Source organism: Pleurodeles waltl, chromosome 8 (genome assembly GCF_031143425.1).
Source record: "Pleurodeles waltl isolate 20211129_DDA chromosome 8, aPleWal1.hap1.20221129, whole genome shotgun sequence".
In the NCBI taxonomy this organism is placed as follows: domain Eukaryota; kingdom Metazoa; phylum Chordata; class Amphibia; order Caudata; family Salamandridae; genus Pleurodeles; species Pleurodeles waltl.
In genome coordinates, this window is record NC_090447.1 from 861955598 (window position 1) to 861968093 (window position 12496).

Consider the following 12496-nt stretch of genomic DNA (forward strand, 5'->3'; position numbering starts at 1 on the left):
TCAACAGGCATGGTTGGACTCACAGCTACTTTCCAGGAACCTGAGACCCCCCCCCCCCATTCAAAGGGAACCTGCGCCACTCTGCAGAGGCGCTCAGAGTTGTCTACCGCAACTACTTGGTGAAGTACCCGGGGATCAATCTGCTCTTCAGACACCAGGTGACTCCTCACTGTAGTCACACTGGCTCCTGTGTCTCTCAGAGCCTCCACCCTCTGTCCATTGATGGTCACCCATTGCCTGTACTTCTTAGTGTTATCAGGCACTAGGTTTCTCTGGACTATCTCACTGTCCCCTAGTGAGACAAGGGTCATTTCTGCTGGTTCCCACCCACCTGAAACCAACTCCTCCCCAAGCGCTACACTGGCCAAACCCTGGGACGGTGCACCAGTGGGTGCTGGTGTACTTTTGGGGCATTTGGGGTCCCCCTCACATGACCCACCTGGTCACATGCATAACACTTACGTGGGGGACCACCTGCCACTGGCTTCCCTTTGGACAACCATGGCTTCTTTTCACTGGGGGGTTGGGAATCCTTGCCCTGGGAATCAGTTTGGGGCCCTTTAGAGAACTCCCCCTGTTTGCCCTTACCCCCCCTTTCTTCTTAGAGGGACCCTGCCCACCCTTGGCGTGGTCTCCCCATACCTCTTTTGGACCCTGGTGCTCTCCCAGCGGTCCGCTTCCTGCGCAAGCTTCCTGGGGTCAGTCAGCTTGCTGTCAATGAGGTGCTGGCGCAGCTCTGGAAAACATAAACTGTACAAGTGCTCCCAAGCAATTCAATTGTAAAGCCCCTCATACATGCTTACCTTACTGCCCTTCACCCAACCATCCAGTGACCTGCAAAAAGAATCAACACATTCCAACCATGTTTGGGATTCCTTTCTCTTGTAGGATCTAAACTTCTCCTTGTACTGCTCAGGGGTGAAACCATACCTGGTGAGTAAGGCCTCCTTCATGACAGGGTAGGTGAGACCCTGAGCATCCCCTAAGGCTGTCAGTTTGTCCCTTCCCTCTGCCTCAAAATGCTTCCACAGGGCTGCCCCCCAATGAGCTTCAGGGACCAGGTTCATGTGGACAGCTGACTCATAACCCTTGAACCACAAGTAGATATCATCCTCCCTCTTATAATCCCTCACAAGGTCTTTTGGGATGTGTACCCTTCTCTCAGGCTGCACTGTAGGATTGCTGCCACCATCCCTACTGGACTGACTCCTCTGATCTATCTCTTTTAAACTGAGCTCATGAGCCATTGCTAACTTCCTTTCCTCAATGTCCAGCCTTCTCTGTTCCATCTCTAGACTGAGCTTTTTCAGCTCCAATTGGTACTCCCTCTCTGCCTGTCTGTCATGTAACTCCTCAGGTGTCAGACCCTTGGAGGACACACTGCTACTTGCCCTGGAGACTCTCTCCTGAGACATAACAGGCCCACCCACTACATCAGTGTGAGTGACTTGCAACTCTTCCTCCCCCTCTGGCTCCTCACCTGTGTGCCCCTAAGCTGCTTTGGCTGTCACCCAGGCCCTCAGCGCCTTTTGCAGCTCATCCGTCCTGTATGAGCTCTTAATGGGACAGCCAACATTACTACAAAACTGCTTCAACTGAGCCACTGTGTAGCTCTCCAATTTCTCCAAATCAAAAGCAGCTCCAGCTAGGGCATCTCCAGACTGAGACATGATGAGAGGTTAAAAAAAAGTGCAAAGTTCCAAAAACAGAAAAGCAAGTTCTCAAATGAAGTTCCAGAAAAGTCAATCACAGTATCAGTGAAAAAAGAAACTGAATGCAGCACAAAAACAGTCCAAAAATCGGAAAAAAAACAAAAATCACAAGACTAGTAGTATGTGGTCACGTAGTGGTCTGAACTCAAACAGTAGTGTACACTTAATTACTGTATGTCAAGTACAAATACAAGTCCAAATCCCAACCCCTGATCACCAATGTTAGAAATGGGGTCTTTGGTTGACAGTCAGGTTACCCCCTGTTCAAGCAAGGACCCTTGACCAGGGTAAAAGAGAATCACCCTCAGCTAACCCCTGCTTACCCCCTTGGTAGCTTGGCAGAGCAGTAGGCTTAACTTCAGAGTGCTAGGTGTAAAGTATTTGTACCAACACACACAGTAACTTAATGAAAACACTACAAAATGACACAACACCAGTTTAGAAAAATAGGAAATATTTATCTAAACAAAATAAGACCAAAACGACAAAAATCCAACATACACAAGTCAAGTTATGAATTTTTAAAGATTAAACTCAAAAATAGCGCTTAGAAACAAAAATGCTCCGATGAGGTGTTAACACAGCGTCATGACAGAGTCGTTCCCAACAAGCCGACACCAGCGGCGCCGGACACGGAGTCACGTAGACCCCCAAGTACAGTTCCTTTGGTGAAGAGTGAAAACAAGTCGATGCGCGAAGTCGGGGATCGCGGCATCGGTGTGAAGCGTTGAATCCGTGTACTTCAAGCGGCATCGGTCATGACGTGGTGCGGCGACTTCCACTGAGTCGCGGACTTCAGCGAGGCTGCATCTGCGTCAGGCCTGCGAAGACCGTCGTGTTCCAGCGAAGGTCACGGCGTCGGGTGCAAGAGGCGTCACCGGATTCAGCAGCGGCGTCGGTCCGAAGTCATCCGAAGTTGATTTCCTTGGATTTCCACCAGCTTTCTTTTCAAGGGCCCAGGGACTGGATAGGGCACCACTTGTCAGAGCAGGAGTCTCTCAAGAGACTCCAGGTGCTGGCAGAGAGAAGTCTTTGCTGTCCCTGAGACTTCAAACAACAGGAGGCAAGCTCTGAATCAAGCCCTTTGAGACTTCTTCACAAGATGGAAGGCACACAAAGTCCAGTCTTTGCCCTCTTACTCTGGCAGAAGCAGCACTGCAGGAAAGCTCCACAAAGCACAGTCACAGGCAGGGCAGCACTTCTTCCTCAGCTATTCAGCTCTTCTCCAGGCAGAGGTTCCTCTTGGTTACAGAAGTGTTTCTAAAGTCTGTAGATTTGGGTGCCCTTCTTATACCCATTTTAGTCTTTGAAGTCACCTTTCTTCAAAGGGGACTCACACCTACTTGTGAAATCCTGCCTTGCCCAGGCAAGGCCTCAGACACACACCAGGGGGTTGGAGTCTGCATTGTCAGAGGCAGGCACAGTCCTTTCAGATGAGAGTGACCACTCCACCCCTCCCTCCTAGCAGAGATGGCTAATTAGGAAATGCAGGCTACACCCCAGCTCCCTTTTTGTCACTGTCTAGTGTGAGGTGAAAAACAACCCAACTGTCAAACTGACCCAGACAGGGAATCCACAAACAAGGCAGAGTCACAGAATGGTTTAAGCAGGAAAATGCTCACTTTCTAAAAGTGTCATTTTCAAACACACAATCTCAAAACCAACTTCACTAAAAGATGTATTTTTAAATTGTGAGTTCAGGGACCCCAAACTCCACATGTCCATCTACTCTCTAGGGGAATCTACACTTTAATCATATTTAAAGGTAGCCCCCATATTATCCTATGAGAGAGACAGGCCTTGCAACAGTGAAAAACGAAATTGGCAGTATTTCACTGTCAGGACATATAAACCACATTACTATATGTCCTACCTTATCCATACACTGCACCCTGCCCTTGGGACTACCTAGGGCCTACCTTAGGGGTGCCTTACATGTAAGAAAAGGGAAGGTTTAGGCCTGGCAAGTGGGTACACTTGCCAAGTTGAATTTACAGTGTAAAAATACACACACAGACACTGCAGTGGCAGGTCTGAGACATTATTACAGGGTTACTTGTGTGGGTGGCACAACCAGTGCTGCAGGCCCACTAGTAACATTTGATTTACAGGCCCTGGGCACTTCTGGTGCAGTTTACTAGGGACTTAAAAGTAAAACAAATATGCCAATCATGGAGAACCAATTACCTACACATTTTAAACAGGAGCACTTGCACTTTAGCACTGGTTAGCAGTGGTAAAGTGTCCAGAGTAATAAAAACAGCAAAATCAGAGTCCAGCACACATCAATAAACTGGGGAACAGAGGCAAAAAGTTAAGGGAGACGACGCCAAGGATGAAAAGTCTAACACACTTTATATCACTTTTCAGTGATATCTCAACATTTACTTATTGCATCTTTAATCGTTTTGACCTGCATTTATCCAGATAAATATTATATATTTTTCTAAACACTGTGTGGTGTATTTTTGTGGTGCTATATGGTGTTATTGTATGATTTATGCACAAATACTTTACACATAGCCTTCTAAGTTAAGCCTGACTGCTCAGTGCCAAGCTACCAGAGGGTGGGCACAGGATGATTTGGATTGTGTGTGATTTACCCTGACTAGGGAGAGTGTCCTTGCTTGGACAGGGGGTAACCTGACTGCCAACCAAAGACCCCATTTCTAAAAGGCTGGCTGCAACATGAATGAAAATGTTTCAGGGGCCATTACAAGACTGCGAAAACTTAAACCTGATTTTGAGTTCGGTGGTCAAACTGCCATGTTGGTGGTAATGGAAAGCCCGCTAAGCCAGCCGCCCCCCCAGAAAGCTGTATTACGAGTCATAATAGAGTCTGGTAAGTTACAACACAAAAACTATCACAAAAATGCAATGTCATGCATACTCACAGCTCACCCTTACCCTATGTACCTCACCAACATTCAATACCCAGAATATTTGAGTTTAAACACTGTCAATGTGTATCATTGAACCCAGTAGTACAGTTACAAAAAGCCATCCATGCCATATGTCTAAATGGGGCATGGAAATCTCACAATATCAAAAACACATTCCAGGATCCGTGATATGTTCTAAAATTAAAATGTATGCTCAAACTTAAATACAGCCTGCATACAGATATGTAATACACAACAGTTGCCAAGTGTTGGGGAGCGGAGAGAGTGACCTGACTGCAACTCTCAGCAGGCTCTGTTTCAGTAACTCCAATAACCACCACAGTAGTCATATGCCCCAATACATCTGTTAGTGAAATCTCAAATGAAGTGTACTCACCTGGGGGGATAACAGTTGTCAAGTGTGTGAGGTAGTCTTTGAAGGTAGATGTCACAATCCAACAAGTATCAATGGCTCTTTTCCAGGACGCAGAAAAAATGTTGGATTTAGTAATACAGCTGAAAGTATTATGCAGAAAGCCAGAATCAGGAACCAGATGGAATATTTTAGCTCAGTAGGCATCCAGAAGGGACACAGATTATTTGATCAAAAGCAGCTGTTTGGGCTGCTGAAGAGAAACAGTTGGAAACTCCAATACTTCCAGTTCAGAGTAGTCCACACAGAGACAGTTGCCATCTAAAGCAAGATCAAAGGTGGAGTATAGATCTAGGATCTTGTTTTTGAAAAAGAGTGCCATTCCATCACAGAAAGCTTAATTGGTGGATGCCTGATTATGAGAGTGAGGTGAGGTCAGGTCTTTAACAGTTTTGAACATTAGAACTCTCAAATGAAGTATACTCACTTTGGGGCATAACATTTGTTAAGTGTGTGTGGTAGAGAGAGTAACCTGACTGCAACTCTCAGCAGGCACTGTTTCAGTAACTTCACCTACGAGCACAGTGGTCACGTGCACCAATATATCTGTTCTTGAACTCTCAAATGAAGCTTACTCCTGGGGGGATAAAATGTGTCAAGTGTGTGCAGTAGAGAGAGTGACCTGACTGCAACTCCCAGCAGGCCCTGTTTCAGTAATTTCAACCACCTGCACATGTTGAAGTACATCTATTAGTGAACTCTCAAATGAAGTTTACTCACCAGGGAGATGACATTACTTAAGGGTGTGTAGTAGAGAGAGTGATCTGACTACAACTCCCAGAGGTACTTGTTTCAGTAATTTCCACCACCAGCACAGTTGTAACATGCCGTCGTACATCTGTTAGTGAACTCTCAAATGAAGTTTACTCACCTGTGGGGATGACATTTGTCAAGTGTGTGTAGTGGAGGGAGTGACCTTACTGCAACTCCCAGTAGGCCCTGTTTTATAACTCTAACCACCAGCTCAGAGTTCACATGCAATAATACATCTGCTAGTGAAATCCCAAATGAAGTTAACTCATCTGGGGGGATAACATTTGTCAAGTGTGTGCAGTAGAGAGAGTGATCTGACTACAACTCCCAGCAGTACTTGTTTCAGTAATGTCAACCACCAGCACAGTAGTACCATGCCATAGTACATCTGTTAGTAAACTCTCAAATGAAGTTTACTCACCTGAGGAGATGATATTTGTCAAGTGTGTGTAGTAGAGGCAGTGACATGACTTCAACTCCCAGTAGGCCATGTTTCTATACCTCCAAACACCAGCACAGTGTTCACTTGTACAAAACCCCGTTTGTCAACTCACAAATGAAGTGTACTCACCTGGGAGTGATCAAGCACAGATCATGCTAAAATCAGAGAGGTGTCTGTGTACCTAGCTCCATCTTGTCTTGCTATGCTAAGATGAAACTATACAGGACATGTCACCATACGCAGTGTGTACAACAAGTATTCCTAAGGCCTCAAGATGCCTCACTAGATTGACAGCAGCAGCAGCAGACAAATGGATACATCACTGTGCACATGACGACTCCAGTCACATATACAACAAAGTCCTGGGTCTTCCTGCATCCCACTCATCTAGGCCTCAAAATGGTCAAAAGTATATCTTGCCTCTCCACTGTGTTGACTGCACTAGTGGAAAGATGTAATTCTCAGGCCATCCTCCAAAGTGCAACTGATCTGCACATATTAGCAGCTGCTTGAGTCAAATTGGGTTGGCATGCTTCACACATGCAATGTTAAATTACCCAATACCATGGTTACTTGCCACAATTGGATTAACTACAGCTTACCAAGGTCTCTGATAACTGTAACAATAAACCATGGAGGTAGATGTCACAATACAATAAGTAACAAAGTATGTTTTATATCAACAGGTGGATCTGCCACTGAGCACACAGAAGCCATCGAACAGACTGCCACTACCCCTCTGGATGAAGCCTTCAGTGACGAAGACACTCCTGAACATCTAGACGTGGAGGACAGTTCTGGACAACCTGGTCAGATGGTAACAGTGAGTCTCACTTTTCCCACAACACTACCTCCCAGCACTGTTGCTTCAATATCCCGGGCAACCATTCTCCCCCAACCTCCACAGTGTCCACCATCTCATGCCCCCAGTCCTAAATCTTGAGTTTCAGCACAACACTTCAGAAAATGAGAGCCCAGGAACAAGTTGGAGAGGACACCCTGTGGCAAGGACACAGGCCTGTGGTGGAGCGTGCAGGGGAGGAATGCTGTTGGTTAGTGGGGCAAGGCCACTGGGACTGCTCTTGACCAGCACACCATCAGCCACATCTTGGGGGTCTGTCAAGAGTCCCAAGGCAGGATGGGCCAGGTGTTGAACAAACTCTGGGAAATCAGGCATCTACAGAGGTACATTCATAAGGACATGCGGGTACAAATGGAGGCCCACAATCCCAGCATGGCCTTCGTAACACAAGTGTCTAGGGTCATACATATCACCGTGAGCCTGGCTTTTCAACACCAATCTACCCCTTTGTTTAGCTCATCAATAGCAGGCTCATCAACACCAGTGCCAGCCACTGGACATGAGGCCCTGCCAGAGGAGCAACAATCCCTAGACACCCCTGCCTCTGTAGCAGTAGAATCCTCCCCACCCAGCAAGCGGGGACATGCAGCAAATAATCCAGGAGGTGTGGATGGAAAGACACCCACCAATGCCAATAATAACCCTTGTCCTTAAGGGCCTCCTTTGTGTGTTACACATTCACTCTGACTGATCCTGAACCACCAACCATTTCCAATGGGAGGAGTACTCTAGACTTTGGACTCCATTGCATCTACTCCAATGATTTCATTTACCATGACTGATCCCTTCACATTTGAATTTCTGTTGAGTCATGTCACATATATTTTCTGTTAGTCATAGCTGCAAAATAAAATCAATCTATATTGTTGTCTGCTGATTTTGAATTCATATTTAGGCATGTAGATATGCCAGACCATGTGAACCATACAATAATGATCCAAGGTACTTGTTCAAGATATGGTATGTTGCATGGGCACAATGTCCAGCTCAGGATTGCAACCCTCTCACACAAACACATACATACAAGTGTCTTCTCAAACTAAAACTTGTATTACACTGTTCAACACATAGGGGGTCATTATTACCCCGGTGGTCAGCACTTATGTGGTGGTAGTACTGCCAGCAGACTGGCGGTATTTATCGCCATATTATGACATTGGCGGGATGGCTGAAGCCAACCTGCTAATGTACCACTCCGACCGCCGTGGTGGTAGGAGCCACCAGGCTGGAGATAACCATCTCCAGCCCGGCGGCCGCCATTATGCCGCCGGCCGGATTATGTCCCTGCCTACCGCCATGGTTTTCATTGCATTCGTTACGCCACAAAAAAATTGTGGTAGGCCCTAACAGTGACCAGACCTCTCCAAACACCCCACATCCCCCTACATCCACACCCCCTTCACACACACACAGACACACACTCATTCACACATACATACATGCATGCATTCATCCATTCACGCACACATCCGCACACATATCAAAACAGACATGCAGACACGCATTCCAATTTCCATACATACATGCACTCACACTTCCATACATACACACACTCACATTTCCATATGTACACGCACTCACACACATTCGTACTTGCACACACACAACACTAAACACACACTCGCATTCACACACCCACTCTTACATACATGCACACCCCCCCCCCACCCACACACAACAACCCCCTCCCCTGTCAGAGACCTGACTTACCTGGATCCAGGGGGTCTTCTGGCAGGAGATGGGATGGGGCGCTGCTACCGCCAGCAGCACCTGCCAGCAGAACATCGCCAGGGTGTATTCTTTGTCATAAAATGGCTGGCGCCGATCTACTGGCATGGCGCTGGTGGTGGTAGCAGTGCCACCTTACCACCATCCGCCAGTATGGCCAAAGCTGGATTTCCGCCCTTCTTGTGGCGACATCCGTCTGTGGTCATATTATGGCAGATGGATGGTAGACGCGGTGATGAACTTTTGCCGGCTGTCTCCGCGGCAGTAGGCGGCATTTACCACCATTCTTAAAATGAGGGCCGTAGTCTACAAATGTGTCTAAACTATTGGAAATCATGAACGGTTGACTCATACTGAGTAAATGAACAACTTAACAGGTACAGACCGCCAGACCATGGATGGAAGGGATTTTTCTGACAATGTCCTATAGACTAGGCAAACATTGATGTGGTTGATGGAAGTAACTTGAGCCTTATCACATACCACACCAAATAAATTCAACATCACATAATCCAAGATAGAGACAGATGGCAGTACAACAGTCCATGATCACGGGGCCATCATTATCCAATCCCCATGAATCTGGTGGTATGACACAATCATATGTCAGTATTGTGGCACAGACACAGTGGCCTACAATGATGAAACACATCTACAGCTACATACAGGTATACAAAAAAGTGCTAGCCAATGTGAAGGAAAAATGACTTGGTCATAAGCTAGGACTACATATTTGATGACCACATGATGCATCAGGCCCACCACAGTACACAAGAAAAGTCCAACAGGCACTTCTGAACTTCCACCCAAACACTGTGCAAGCTACCTTGGCACAGGTTTCATACACCCACATTCTGCAACCTACATTACCTAGAACAATCTATGTCCAGTTTGTATGTCAGAATAGCATCACATACTTGCCAATGTCACAACTCTGAAATGCCCACAAGAAGATGTCATGGTGAAGGTACTTGTGCAATGAACAAAACAAGGAGTATATGCTTGAAACCATACGTATGACACAAGTCACATAACAAGCATCTGGAAAACAAAGTACACTGCAAGGAAACTGGCACAAACAAAGCAACATCATCAAGGTGGGGATGTGGTATAAGCAATCTTATCAAGCTGCCGCTGGCTGAATATTGCAGAGTATCAGCTCCCTAGCTGTTTCCAAAACACTTAACTTCATGCATTCTCACAGCCACAGTTCTTTGTACAGTCACATTCAGGACATTGGATGACATACTTACACTCATGTCAAGTAGCTGTGGATGAGATCTTCTCACATGTCAGCTCCTTCCTCTTCACCACTGTCATCCAGAGTTGGCACTTCAGGATTCTCACCCAGTGGCACTGCAAGCTCGCCCTCACCTTGGACGTACAGGATATTCCTGTGGCCAGGAAGTGCAATCCTGACATGACTTGTACAATTTGTGGTATATAGGTTGGATTACTGTCAGCTGACTCCAACTGATGGCATAAGTCCACTATTGTTTGCCTATGCAGACAGTACAACTGGATGATGTGATGTGCTTCCATGTTCAGAAGGTCTGGCATTGGATGGTAGACAGGGGGTTGTATCCTTCCTCTCCCAGGGTACCTATGTGTGACAAGACATGATTTATAACATTAGTCAGTGTGTCCACAGGAACATACATGATGCATGCCCACAATATAATGTGACTAAGCATTTCTAACTTGCTAGACATGACACACAGTACACATTCCAGCTGACAAGTATACAAGGTTCACATGTGACCACCCATGGTTGTCAACACATGAATCCATAACATGGAGTCGGACAAAACCCAAATATCTGCCACACAATTGCTCCTCAAAATGTGACTGTATTTTTTTACTTCCAAAATGAGCGTAGTGATGGTGGCCTGTGCACCGCTGTCATATGCCACCTGTGCCCTGTAACACACAACACTTGTGGTTGTATAGTAGGACCTACATACCAAGACAGAATAAGGATGTTTGAGATGAACCCACACATATATTGTAGGCGTGATGCAATTTACAGAACCAAATATTGTATTTCAAACAACCAAAATGCCTGACTGACTCCACTTGACATTAGGAACGGGCTGCAACTGCCAGCAGAAGTTGCCTTCATGTAAGGTGGCTCGAACCACTGCAGACACAGCCATGGGCTAACGCTGCTGCCTATAGTGGTCGCAGCAAAATGGCTGTGTCCGTCGGCGGTGATGGTCACCTGCATGGCATACATGTCTGCTATGTTCTGCAAAATCAGTCACTTGACTCCAGACACTGCTGCAGCAACACCTCCACTTCTTCAGCTGCTGTATGCTGCCTCTGGGTGCAATCATGACACATCCAGCAAGTGAAAGGCCCCCTCCCTACTCTCCGTGGAGCTCGAGAAGCTTGTGAATGAGGTCCTTCTTATGCAAGGACAGCTCGATGGCTCACTAAAGGAGCATTTAAGTACCACATGTGCATAATTCACTCTGTTTAACACCATCCTTTCCCTCCTCAGAGGCTACAATGTGCCCCTGTGTGCTAGCTAGACTTCTTGTGTGCCTGTTGTTGCAGTCTGTGTGGCATCAATGGGATGTTCATGGTGCAAGCATTGGTGACAAATACCATGGCCTTCATGTTGAGTGTGGGGGTCTTAAAACAGCAAGACTCGCGGCAACAGTCGGTCCAACTGCCACATTATGAACGTGGCAGAGCCACCACAGTCCAGCTGCCGACACCGCCAGCTTTCCACCAGCCGACAGCCTGGCGGTCTTGGCGGTTGTAATTCGCATGGTGGCGCTGCATGCAGCACCACCCTGGGGATTACGACTCCCCCGATTCGCCAGCCTTTTCATGGCAGTTGAACCGCCATGGAGAGGCTGGCAGAATGGGGGTGTCGGAGGCCCCTATGAACAGGCCTGTCGTGCTTTCCACTGCCCGAATTATGGGCAGTGGAAAGCACAGGGTGTGCTGCTTCACCCGCTGCATTGCCACTTTGCTGCTGGCTCTATTATGAGCCAGCGTCAATATTAAGGCCCAGTGGTGTTCTGGCCCCACTGGCGGTCAGATGGCTGTATGAGTCTGGCGGGCGGCCTCCATCCCCCGCCAAAGTTGCAATGAGGGCCTATATGTTGTGTTCATTCACATTATGTTGTGTAATATTTTTTGGGGTCCTAGATACTCTTTGTGTTGGATGCACATACCAAGGAATGGAGACTTTACTGCCATACAGTGACATTTCTTACTTTATGATGGTTGTAAATGTTAGACAACATGTTTGTGCATAACAGCATGAGCTGTGTATGCACCCAGTCTGAGTCATTTGACAATCTTGTAAGCAATGTGCATAGTGCCACAATCTTTCACCCCAAAATCTGGCCTTGACAAACTGTTGTCTGGACGGCATATCATGACTCACTCTGCCCATCAGGTTGCCACACAAACGGCAAGCCACATCGCTGATGGCCACATGCTGTCATGCATGAAAGTGATGGAAATGTGAGTGAGATGTAGGTTCTGTATGTTCAGCCTGCAGAGACCAGGGCCTGGCAAATGTATCTCCCAATATGGGACATAGTCCAGGCTGTGGGAGAGTCACTGTTTCTATGCAACTGTGGCACTATGCCCACTCCCTGTACACCAGCTGATCCAGTCATGAGGCCAATATGAGGCTCTAATTGCAACAGTTGCACTGAATAC